General features: G+C 35.1%; 1 protein-coding gene across 11 annotated transcripts in view; it reads right to left on the bottom strand.

Annotated features, from left to right (window-relative positions):
- The window catches only part of IRF2 (interferon regulatory factor 2), a 174,314-nt gene that overhangs the window by 71,599 nt on the left and 88,915 nt on the right, over positions 1 to 13,800 (bottom strand). For 2 of the 11 annotated variants that reach the window (XM_074228885.1, XM_074228886.1), the window contains exon 1: positions 4,145 to 4,216. The exons of the other annotated variants lie outside the window; for them this stretch is intronic. The gene's annotated coding sequence lies outside the window, so the exon portion shown is untranslated. Of the gene's footprint in view, positions 1 to 4,144; positions 4,217 to 13,800 lie in introns of those variants that run through there. 11 annotated transcript variants of the gene reach the window in all.

The raw sequence follows: 13,800 nt of genomic DNA, 5'->3' as shown, positions 1-13,800 counted from the left end.
TTACTCACAAACTTAGCCATTTTTTATTGCGCACTTGAAACATTATTTTATCTTCTAGAGCAGATTCACAAACACTCTCATGAACACTTTCCTCTTTTTGCCACATAGCTTTGGGATTCATTTTTTCATTACTGTAACTAGCTGTAAATGTGCTCTGTTGCCAACATAAAAGTGAAAATGAAGTTACTAATTAAGATCACACAAATGCTTGAAATCACAAACATTACATATATGAATGAAGGTTGACTATAAATGGCAGCCAAGAATGGAAAATGGCACAATTGTCTGTAAGACTTCATGACTGCCAGGCAACATAAAGGCTCACCAGATGGACAACAGTAAGGGGGAAGACCCATTGAGATGGAGCTTCCATGCTTCAAGAAGAAACTGACTGCAAGCAACATCTTTTTCCAGATCATAATTATATATTTTCTGCCTCAGTCTCCTTGCTAAAGAAGACTGATGAGTAGAGAGGTGTGAATAGTATAAACCAGGTGAGAGCAGTACCATGTTGATGATGTATGAAGTTTCTGCAGCTGCAGAAGCATAAAGACAGGGTTTGAGAGCAAACAGTTTTTCTATCATAAAAAGCCTGTGTCCACTGGTAAACTTTTGTGTCCTTTGTTATTGCTGCTGTTGTAGTTGTTGTTGCTATCCAGTAATGGATAGTGTACATTAGTCATGTGTAATTAATTATGACCCCATTTGGGGTTTTCTTGGTAAAGATACTGGAGTGGCTTTGCCATTTCCTTCTCCAGCTGATTTTTATAGGTGAGAAAACTGAGGCAAATAGAGTTAAGTGTCACACAGATAGAAAGTGTCTTAGGCTGGATATGAACTCATGAAAATGAGTCTTTAGCAAATCCATAAAAAGACATAATCAAAATGAAAAACCTGGGATAAAAAACAGTAATGTCCTACCAAGACTGACTCTTTTATTGAGACATGGGTCACTCAATGCAGTATAATTTTCACCCTCTCTCTGCCAAGCATTTTTGTGAGAAATGTAGGGTGTTGGTCTTCACGGGGTGTGGAGGGGAGCCCTAGGGAATCCATTACAAAGGATGAATGGCCCAGCCAATCACAAGACTGGAAGAGTCTTCCTAATCCCATTCCAGGTATATCAAACCCCTAAGGTCAAGAGTGACCTAGAGATCTTGACCTAATGCTACTGAGTTTGCCCAATTAGGTAACTGAATATTAACCCACACACCCCCTGTGACAATTGGGGTTCTTTAGCATATCATACCTTGGATGATGTGTGTGGGGGGGTGTCATGGAATGGGTGGACCTCTTAGATTGTAACTCAAACTCTGAGAACCTATGAACATCCAAGAGGGAGAGGAAAGTTTCTGAGGACAACAAATTACCTGACTCCTGAGACTAAGGTATGCCTCACGGCTAGGAGTAAGGTACCTTGTATCTTGTAAGGTGTATCTTGCAAGGTTAGTGAATAAAATGTACAGCTTTCACTCTAGTTAACACTTTTTTTTAAAACTTATAAGAATAATGCAAAAAGATAGGCAGATCATTTTCTTTTGAGTCCTTGAACTGAATTTTAAAAGAGAAGATAGTAATTCACCATAATTTAGGACTGATTAAATCAGAAAAGTTATCTATATACTAGAATATAGATAGCAAAATCCAACATTAATACACTTAAATATTAACTGTATAAGTCAGTATTTTATTAATGTGCCAGAATATACTAAAATGCTTAGATATTCTCAACAAATGTATTTGAACTAAACGAACTGAAATATTTTGAAGGATAAATCCTAAAAACCAATGCAATTTAGATTGGATTGGGATGAAGGAGGCAACATTTTGTTTCGTTTTGTTTTTCCCAGGCCTGCCATTGACTAGTTTCATTGCTTTGAGTAACTTCTCTTTCCCTTCTTTGCCATCCCTAGCTGCATAATGAGAAGATTAAATTAGATGATGCAATTAACATCTATAATATAGCGGACAAGCATAAACACCCAGACAAACCACAAAGTATGAAACCTGAAAATAAGTAAATCAAAATAAGAGGGATAGAGACATATCCCCGGAAGGGCTATTGGCTTTAATGGTGCACTGGCAAAACCAATGTCTTCCATTATATTTACACTGAGTTTTGTTGCTAATTGTCTTTATTAGCACAGCTATAGTCAGGATGGGTATTACTTTTCTGGATCTATTTTATTCATTTAATATCCACTTCATATAAGTCTTCATATATTTCTTTAAATTCTTTGTATTCGGGGCGGCTAGGTAGCATAGTGGATAAAAGCACTGGCCTTGGAGTCAGGAGTACCTGGGTTCAAATCCGGTCTCAGACACTTAATAATTACCTAGCTGTGTGGCCTTGGGCAAGCCACTTAACCCCATTTGCCTTGCAAAAACCTTAAAAAAAAAAAAAGATAAATTCTTTGTATTCCTTGTGGCACAATAATTTTCCATTGCATTCATATACCAGAAGTTGTTCTATCATTTCCTTTTTTTTTTGCTATTACAAATATTACTGTTTCTAACCATTGCTTTCTCAATATCATTCTAAAAAGGTAGGACCTACATCATATAGACTTTTTATTCCATGCAGAATATTAAAATGCTGTGAATCCTTATCTAGTCATTTCTTGTTTTAAAATTTGTTTTATGAAGGTTGTACTTGGGGTCAGATTTGTATGTCAAATGCCCTGTCCAAAGTTAATTTCTCTCTTTTTTCTTTACAAGAAACTGGAATTGTTTGCAATAAAAACCCACCAATTGTTTTCTCCAATTTTTGCCATATATCAATTCTAGCAATGATTAGCTTATTTGTTTTTTTAATATATATATAGATATATCAATCCAAATTGCTTTAATTTACCACCCTCAATGAGAGGGTGCAAGTAAAATTATGCTTTTAAAAATATGATTCTTTTTTTTCCTACCTGTTTATAAGATGCTGTTATTCAAAGGTTGAAATTTGACAAATTTCTATGACTTAAAATTGAGGTTCCTTTCTAATAGTGTTCTATGAAATATAATAACCAAAACTTTGTTCTCTATTTTCAATACTTTCATATATGATTCCCTAAATAGTTTTCAAACCCTATTTCTTCATATTTTTCTGAGACCAATAATTCTCAATTTACCTTACCTACTTCACCTTGTCTTCCAGCTCTATTACTTTCATTTTCAGAGATCACAAATCTTCTTCCATTTTATTTATTTTAAAATTTTTATTCAGGGGCAGCTAGGTGGCACAGTGGATAGAGCACCAGCCCTGGAGTCAGGAGGACCTGAGTTGAAATCTGAACTCAGACACTTAATAATTTGCTCAGCTGTGTGACCTTGGGCAAGTCACTTAACCCCATTTCCTTAAATAAAATAATAATAATAATCCCTCAAAAGTTTTATTCAATTGTTTTTTGGTTTACTCTACACTTCTCAGAGAACCCATTGAATAAGAATTTCTTCTATCAACTGTTCCAAGCTACAGAAACTCGTTTTTTTTCTTAACAATATTTTCATTGACTTTGTCAAGTTTCTCCTAATTGTGTTCATTAATCATTCTGAAGATTCCAGTTTTTCTTCTGTTACATTGCTTTTAGTTTCATTGCTCTTTCCCAACAGAAATTTGCTCCTTGCCTACTTCAACTCCATGATATTTATTCATTAAGTCCATATTGATTGATGACCCTTCTTAGATGAATCTCAACAATAATAAACACAGATGTGACAAAAAGATTTCCTTAACACCACAACCTTGAGAAGTGATTGTAAACTCTCTGTGTCCCTCTTCCTTCTCTTCCTCTCCCCCTCTCTCTCCCTCTACCTTCCTATCTCCCTTTCATTTTTTTCTATTCCTCTTCCTCTGCCCCTCCCTTGTTTCAAGGGGTGGCAATCAGTCAAAATTAACCCAACTCAACCCAAGTACTCAAAGCAGTCATTTACTATAGCACTGGGATCAAATAACTATTGGTGTGTATATAACCTGGAGGATGTCCATAAGCAGCAATTTGAGAAAGTAGGTTGCAGGACCAATGGAAGCATGACAGGAGGGGAAATGTTTTGTTATCAACAAGAATAAGAGATTAGAAAGGGATTTCCCACTCCTGGTATAGGGACAGGAGTGTCTCTATGCAGATTTTAGATAGTAAAAATAGAGTTGTACCTGATTTGTAAGGTGATGAGGAGGTGTCGCAATCTAAGCAAGCTCACTCAACTCTGAAAAGTTCTCAATTATCTGTCATTAAAAAAAATTATCTGCCATTAATTTACAACTAAACCAGACACTGTGTTTTTTTTTCAACACAAACAGCACTACATACATGGGACAGTTTGTGTGCATGCGCATGCACATACACACACACACACACACACACACACACACACACACGCCCTCTAAGCAAAAGCCTAATTGAGTGTCAAGTATTCAAGCAAGCAGACTTCAGTTCTATTTCTATGTAGGTAAGGAAGAATTCTGCCTATCAGTGTGAAAACAGAAATAGAGAAATAGAGAAGGATAAAAGTAATTCTCATGAAATTTGCAAAAAAGAACTAAAATATATTCTCCTCATGGGATAACATCAGAAATGTTTTGTTTTGTTTTGAAATAAAAATGATTTACCTCCAACCACTCTCATCCTGGTCATTCCTGTAAGTGCTACACTAATTAATAATTAATTGCATGCCACATTGTGAAATTTTACCAAAGTTGAATTCCAAAAAATATTGCATGAGCTCCTTGCCCAGAGTATTACTAGGAGAGAAGTCACAAGTATTAAAATCTGCAGACTGATTGACACTGTTTAGACATCCTGTCTCTGGAGTTTTAGCAACACTACATTCTTTGGCAGAACACAACGATTGAAGTTTTCACCAAAACCCCAAAAGTTGGCATTTCCAACAGTTTCACTTTCTCTACCGCACATATTCCCCTTTCTCATAGTTTGTCAGAACTTCCTTTAGCACAAAAAGAACAACAAACAATTTTAGCAACTCAACTTGCTTTCTGCATATCTTCAGCAACTCTTACCTTCCTCCACCTGATTTGACTTTTCCCTCAAACATCAGTAAGAAATATTTGCCCAGAACATGAAAAGCACTTTGCCTATTGAAATGCTCCAGGGGAAAATGAAAACATCACTAATGGAAAGTGAAAGTTCATGAAAGAGTTTAGGAATGAAAATGGCATAATGGGAAAAGTAATGTTCACAAAGTCCCATCCAATCAAAAATGTAGAGGTGGGAACCATCTTGGAAGTCATTGAATCCAATTCCCTCATTTTACACATGAACTCCTCCTGTTGACTTTAATATTATTACTTTCTATTATATTAATATATTAATTTATAGACTATAAGAATGTAATATATTAGAATATGGAATATAATGATATAATAAATTTATTAAAAATAATATATTAAATAGAAATGTTAATTTCTATACATATATCATATATTTGAATGGTTTTTAAGGTTCACAAACCTCAGATTTGATCTAGAGGATAACTCCCTCTGAGTGGAGCTCTATAGAAGATTGGAAGGAGAACTTGGACTAGAGTTACACAGGATAAGAATATGTGAGTGGGTTGTGAACTATATGAATGGCAGAAGCCAACCTTCTTATGCCTTATTTTCAAATTCCCTTGGCAAACTCTGGCATTTAGCTATATTGACTTCCTTGCAATACTCCATCCTCCATCTTGTCTTTTCACTGGCAATTCATTCCTCAAATCCTATCTCCTCATCTCCAATGGACAGGTCGAGGGAGTATTGTGGGCTTCATATAGTTTGACATTTTTGTTATAGAATATCTCACTCAGTCCAATCATTTCATTTTACCCATGAGGAAACTTAGGGCCAGAGAGATTAATATGATTTCTCAGGCTTCCTTTGGAACTCAGTTCAAATCCCATCTATTTGAGGTTTCCTCAAACCTCCCTTTCCTTTCAGACCACCTTCCTCTACTCTCTACATTTTGCAACAACCTAATTATTTACATGTTGTCTCCATCATTAGATTATAAGTACTTCAAGAAAAAGCATGGATTTTTGCCAACAAAGTGCATATGTAAATGTTAATAAATGCTTGTTGACTGCTGAATAACAACAGAATCATTTAAATAATCAGGTCAATACTCTCCCACAACTCATCCAACCTCTTGAATGACTCCCAATGAAGTAAAGTTCACTTACTCCTTGTTCAGGTCTCTTCCAACTCTACCACTATGAACTGCAGTACAAAGGAAGAAGCAAAATAAGGGAAATTATGGGGAATTCCTATTTGGATCAAGAGATGCTTAGACTAGAGGATGAAAGACCTGGCAGAAGGGAGTGGGAAGGATGCTTTCTTTGGGTATTGGGGGTGGTCATAAGGAAGTAATGTCACAGTTTGTTAGGCATCAATTATTTACCAGGTACCATGTTGAGTCCTCAGAATATTAAAAAAAAAAAAGGTAAAAGACAGTTCTTTTTCTCAAGGAACTTACTTTGACCTTAGAGGGCAAAACTAAAAGCAATAAATAAAGAAGGAAATTTTAACTTTCCTAGCAATGAAGGCTGACCCAAAGTGCACTGCACTGTTTCAGGAAGTGGGAAGGCTCCCCTTCACTGGAGGTCTAGGGCTACAAGTAGGCTAGACACTTGTTATGGATGCCATAGATCAAATTCTTCAGGTATATGTTAGGCAAGGTAATTTCTAAAATTCCTTCCAACTCAATGATTCCATAACTTTCCAGATAACAGAATTGTTGAATTTAGAGGGGGGAAAAGAACTTTATGGATCAGTGATGTCAAATTCATAGGGGAAGACATTAAATCATAAATAAAATTGTGTGTCACATATTGACTTATTTTGAAAATGTAATATTTTATTTTATTGCATTTTTATTCACATTGTTAAATATTTTCCAATTATAATTTATTTGGTTCAGGTCACACTTGGAAATCTTGTGAGCCACATGTAATCCATGACTGTATGTTTGATATCTTCATTTTGGGCTATTAAGTGGAGTCCAACCATTCATTTTACACATGAGAAAAGAGAGGGTGAGTGAGTTATCTGTGGTCATGTGGGCTAAAGAAAATGGATCTAACATGCAAATGATAAAATATTAGCCTGATGACTTTACTTTGTGATTTTCCTGATTTGTGAAGTTAGCATTATATTAATGTCAGATATATATCATTTAGCATCCCCCCCCAAGGCGAGGATGAAAATAACTTCAACAACAAAAATCCATGGATCATTAAATATTAACTCTGTGGTTGTAAATATTATTTATTCTTAGAACTTAAAAGAAAATCATATTTCAGATGCAGCTGAAAGAATATTTGATAAAGATGCTGTAGTTTTTCAGTCAAGCCATTTAGACTCAGGATCACAGATTTAAAGCTAGAAGATACTTTGAGACCAATCTCATTTCATAGTGTAGGAGGAAGTAATTTTGCCAAGGTTACACATGTAATGATAAAATGAGAGGTGTGATTTGAACTCAAGTCCCCTAATTACAGAAAGAGTATTCTGTCTAATGTACCAGAATGTCTCCTCCTCACATTAGTCAAAGAAAAAAAAAGCCTTATAAGCCCAAAGAAAAAAAAGGAAAATAGTTCTCAAATTTATCCCACTCACACTTCTGTAAAGTCCTATTCTTCCTGAAGCACATAACAAACATAAGAATTTCATTTTCATTTCAAAATAATCGCTTTTTTTCTTTTAAAAAAACTAGACTACAATCTTAGAACCAAAGAATGCTCCAATGGAAAGATCCCTTAAGGATCATCTATACTAAAACAACTCTGTTTTACAGTTGACAAAACACTTTCTTCACAACAAATCTATAAGGTATTAGGTGGAAATATTTTTAAATGATTGAGTAAACCGAATATGAGAAATGTAAAGTGACAGTCACATAGATAATAAATGTCAGAATTTTATAGATGAGCAAACTGGGAGCACAAAGACGTAAAAACAACTAGACCAGCAATCACCTAAGTTAGTGGAAAAGTTGGGAAAAGAATCTTGGTAACTGGAAAATGGACTTAAGACTTTTCCTCTTCACAAATAAACCTTTTTTGCCTTCTCAGAACCATCTTGTGCTTGATATTCTAGGAGGAAGATATAAGCTATTTTTATTCTTCAACACACTGGGGTTTGCTTGATCACGTGCCGGGATTATTCTTGAGTGGAGTACTATTTTAGGCAGTACTGGTGAGATGGAGGGTGTGTCTCAATTCTCTTCTAGAGTTTGACAATTACACATCCCCACATGGTTTGTGAAAAAATATGCCTGTACAGAGAAAAGCTGATCGCATGCTTTTGAGCTGAATCATCATGAGAAAAACCTTTCCTAAAATTTTCTTTCTAGTTATGAACTGATCCAAACATTCTGGGAAGTGATTTGGAATTATGGTAAGAAAATGACTAAAATGGACCCATTCTAGATTCCATTCCCCAAGGAGGGTAATGATAAAAAAGAAAAGTCCTATATCCCCCAAAATATTTACAAAGCTTTTTTTGTATTAGTAAAAAGAAAGAGACAAAGTAGATACTCTCTAATAAGGGAATGACTGAGCAAGCTGTAGTGTATGAATGTAATGAAGGATCACTAAACTGAAGAGTACAGAGAAACATGGAAAACATGTGAACTGAAACAAAATGACATAAACAGAATCAGGAAAACAATAAACACAATGACTATAACAATGCAAACAAAAATCAGCAAAAAAGTGCTATGATAAAGCAAGGATGTCTCCTTTTCCAACTATTATTTAATATTGATCTAGAAATGTTAGCAATAAAAACACTAAGACTAGAGAAAAAAAGTAAATATCAATATAGGCAAAGAGGAAGGAAAAAACATTTTGCTGATTACATGATGACATACTTATAAAAATGTAGGTGATCAGCAAAGTAACTAAATGAGACAATTTATAGTTTCAGCAAATTTGCGTTTAAATATAAATATACAAAATAATGAACAACTTAAAATGCCAGAGATTCAATGCACATGACTGGTTCATGATATAATATTTTAAAAATAAGAATGTCAGAAAATTTAATTTAAAGATTTCATGTGGGGAGGCTAGGTGGCGCAGTGGATAAAGCACTGGCCCTGGATCAGGAGTACCTGGGTTCAAAATCGGGCTCAGACACTTAATAATTACCTAGCTGTGTGGCCTTGGGCAAGCCACTTAATCCCATTTGCCTTGCAAAATCCAAAAAAGAAAAAAAAAGATTTCATGCTATATCAAATAAAATAATCTTTTAAAAGCATTTGGAGGTAAAGTTATCTAGAATATAAAAAATATATACAAGTATGAATAAGAAAATAGCACTTCCAGACAGTAATAAAATAATTTCATACTCATTAACAATGAAAAGTATTTCAATGAAATAGATTTGACAAAGAAGAATTGAACTCAATAACTCAGTGACCAATAAATCCAAAATTATATATTAACTAGAAAAGAATTTCCTCTCTGATACAAACTAGAAAAACTGGCAGAAATTAACCTAGGACCATATTGTACAAATAAATTCAAAATGGATAATAATCTGAATACTAAATATACCATAAAAATTAGAAAATAAGCAAAATCATATACCTTTCACAGATATGATTATGAGAAAAATTAATCAAGAATGAAAGCAATAACAAGAGGTAAAATGGAGACTTCTGAAATTACAAGAGATTGAGAAGTTTTTGCACATACAAAAAGATAAAGAAAATGGTTAATTGGGGTAAAAAATATCTTTAGTATCAAATATCACTAAGTTTTTGACATCTAAGACAACCAACACATATACACACTTTTTTAAAACAGTCAAAGGATATGATCAAATACTTCTCAAAGGAATTATTAATAACTGTTTGAAAAATGTGCCAAATCATTAATAATAGTAGAAATGCAAATATAACATGTTTTGACAATCAAGACTTCTCTATTACTGTAGAGAAAGGAAGGAAAGAAAGAAATAAGCATTTATTAATGTACTATGTTTAGGCATTGTATTACCCAAGGTATAGTGAAATCATCAGTCTTTTGAAATATTAAAGTACTATTGCAGACATGTAAGGTATTGCAGAAAAGATCAAACTCTTGGCACTTATGTATTAAAAATAGAAATTCTCTGAAAAATAAAATTCTCCAACACAAATCATTAGGGATTCTCAATTAATGCTGGAATATACAAATGGTTTCCAAACTTGAAATCAGAGCCAGGCTTATTGAGACAGTTATCTCCTTGTGTAAGAAAGATTTTGTGTCTACTATAAAGTAGCGAGAGCACTGGGCTTATAGTAAATAAGACCAAGACTGTTAGCCTGCTTCTTACCCTAGCTGTGTTACCATGAGCAAATCAATTAATTAATACTTCTAAGCCTCATTTTTCTTACCTATAAAATGGGAATGAAGGTACTCATATTACTTTTCTCAAAAGAAGGAAAGAGCTTAATGAATCTTAAAAAGTGTTACAGAAATGTGAGTTCTTTTTAAGACTATAAAGAACCTAGAAGAGACATCCAGGATGTAGGAGAGAGAGTTGATTTTGGAGACGAAAATAACTGGGCTCAGTTCTTCCCTTTGACACATACTGACTGTGTGACCAATGTTTCAGGCAACTCTCTAAGGTTAAATGGTTGAGGACAGTCCATTTATATAAATGGAGTGTTCCCAAAAAGAAGAAAAGAGAACCTAGTTCAAACTGAAAGAAAAAAAAAATAGTGCAAGAGAAAATAAACCATTTCACCTATGCTTTTGACTCCTCCAACCTTATTCATTTAATATTACTTATGTACCTTAGTAACCCATAGAGTGGGGCGGGAGGTGGGGGGGGGGGGGGAATACAAGAGAAAGTAAATGAGGTGGCTAGAACTAGGCCACAAAGAGGAAATCACATGACATTAGAGTTCTATTGAAAAAAACAAACAAGCATTCCTAGCTAAGGATCATTACAATTCAGGACAATTCTAACTGCAAAGATAAACAGTCTGTCCTAAGTTTTCTATGCTAAACTACAGTTGACAAAGGAACAGCAATCCTTGTTGGGTTGTTAGAGATCCTCTCCCTTGACACTATGAAAGTTTACTTCAGGTGATAGATGTGGAAGGTTACTTTGGGTGAAAGGATGCCAGTCAGGTGTACTGGAAAGATTTGGACATTTGTAGTTAAGAGATGTGGGTTTGAATCCTCAGCTCAGCTACAAGTCTTACTAGCTTTGGGATCATGGGTGATCATGGATGAATTCATTATAATGTAATCCTCATTTTTTAAATCTGTAAAATAGGGCTAACCATACTTCATTACTTAAATTCACATTGTTGTTATCCAGGAAAAAGTATAAATCTTTCTAAAGTTAAAGTGAAGTCAGAGCTACCAAAGAAAATTCAGGATGGATAGTCACTGTATCTTTAGAACATTGTAGCAGCTAAATACTCTCTAATAAGGTCTTGAGTTGAATTAAGAGGAAGAATGTAAAGAGCAAAGACTAGAATCTCCATGATATATGAAGCAGCCCTTTCTCCAGAGCTTATGATCAGACAACAAACAATAAATGGAATACTAAAGAAAGAAATACAAACAGTCCTTGAGATTAGTCAACCTGTTGGTGAAGATGATCTATTCATATGACCATTATTCCTGTTGAGGTGAAGATGGCCTCCTTTAGACTTCTCTAAGAACTTCCTAATTAGATTCCCTGCATCAAATCTCTTTCCCTTCTCTGAGAAAAATAGAGGCCTTACAATTAGCATCAAGAAAACAGGTGCTCCATCAGCCAGCATAACATCATCCATATGTGGAAGTATCATTTACAGAAAATGGATAAGTTTCGAGTACTGTGGAGAAGTCCACTCACCTTGGCAGTGTCCTTTCCAGGGAGGTACACATTGACAATGAGGTTGATATGCGCATTGCTAGAACTAGCTCAGTATTTGGGAAGCTCCAAAAAAAAAAAAACCTGATAGTCTAATACCTCTTCTTTCCCAAACTAAAAGTCTATGGAGCCATTGTGCTGACCTCATTGCTCTATGCCTGTGATACCTTAGGAAGATTCTGAAGATCACCTGTCAAAAGAAGATACCAGACATTGAGGTTCTTTCTCGAGCTAAGTTGCCTAGCACTCAAACATTACTACAGAGAGCACAACTACGATAGGCTGACCAAGTTGTCCAAATGCCAAATGTACACTCATCCAAAAGACTATATTATGGAGACCTCACACAGGGCAAGTGCTCACAAGGGGGTCAGAAGAAACATTACAGGGATACCCTGAAGGTCTCTCTTAAGAATTTTAGAATTGATTGTACAACTTGGGAGACACTGGCACAGGACTACCCAGCAAGGTATGGCCCTCATCTAAGAGGGGGCTGTGCTCTATGAGATAGCAGAATTGAAGCAGCTCAAAGGAAACGTGATATATGTAACTTTAGAGTAAGCACCTATTTGTACCCAACCCTGTGGTAGAGCATTCTGAGCTCGAACTGGGTTGATCAGTCAGTCAGACATACCTAATCTGTCTCAAACACAGTGATGTCATTTTGGTCTTCTTCAATAATGAAGGACAAGAACCAACCAACCAACACTGTAATACAAAGGAACTTAAAAGATAGTCTAGTCCAACCCCTTATTTTATGAATGAAAGAATTAGGCCAAAAGAAGAAAAGTAACTTTTTGAAGGGGGAAGAAAGGAAATAAACATTTATTAAGGCCCTTCTATTCTCATTTGTTTCTTAGAACAACACTAGAAGGTATAGCTATTATTACGTCCTGAGATGAGATATTATTATGTCCTATAGATGAGAAAATTGAGACAGACAGAGATTAAGCAGCTTGCCCATGGTCATCCTGCTAGGAAGCATTGGTAAGGTTAGATTTGAATTCAGATCTTCTTGATTCTAAGTCCAAGGCTCTATCCTCTATACCACTTAAGCCAGGTTAGTTTCAAAATCTAGGGATCTGCCTATTATAATACCATGATTCCTTTCTTAGCCATTTTTTTGTTTGGTTTGTTTGTTTTTTTGCTGTCTGTCCTAAGTTTTCAAATTTTAAAGACAAAATACACAACAACAACAAAAACATTCAACTAAGGGTTAACAAGAGCATAATCTGTGAAATGGAAAGATGAAACTAGACAAAATGTGAAACTGAAGATTGTTGAGAGGTGTTTCACTAAAACTTCAGCTACTGACATGTCCTATGGAAACAAAAACATTTTTCAGAATCTAAAATATAGGGGCGGCTAGGTGGCACAGTGGATAGAGCACTGGCCCTGGAGTCAGGAGTACCTGAGTTCAAATTTGGCCTCAGACACTTAATAATTACCTGGCTGTGTCACTTAACCCCATTTGCCTTGCCAAATCTAAAAAAAAAAATCTAAAATATATAGTCTACTAGGTAGCAAAGCAGATTTGACATCAGAGGACTTAAGTTCAAATCCCAGTTCCACTACTAATGCTGAAGTTATGCTAAGTAAGGCCTTTAACTTCTGTGGCCTGTTTCCTCAACTGTAAAAGTAACCATCCCACTCTAAATCCTACAGTCCAATGAATTTCTCAGCACTCTTCTCTCAACCTCAGAAACAAATCTTTTAGCTTTTCATTGAATTCTAATAGAATAACTAAAAAGACATTCAGTCTTTTAAAAAAAGTATGTATTCTTAAATTTCTAATCCCATCAGGATCACAATTGAGGCAATAGAGGGTAAATAGAAGAAAGAGCACTGGATTTGGTTGGGATCAAAGGACCAAGATTCAAATCATAGCTCTGCTTACTATCAGAGTGATTGTCAGAATCTCAGTTTCCTCATCTGTAAAATGAGGAACATTT

This window comes from Macrotis lagotis, chromosome 3, assembly GCF_037893015.1.
Source record: "Macrotis lagotis isolate mMagLag1 chromosome 3, bilby.v1.9.chrom.fasta, whole genome shotgun sequence".
NCBI classification, from domain to species: Eukaryota; Metazoa; Chordata; class Mammalia; order Peramelemorphia; family Peramelidae; genus Macrotis; species Macrotis lagotis.
This window is presented reverse-complemented; position numbering and strand designations above follow the sequence as displayed.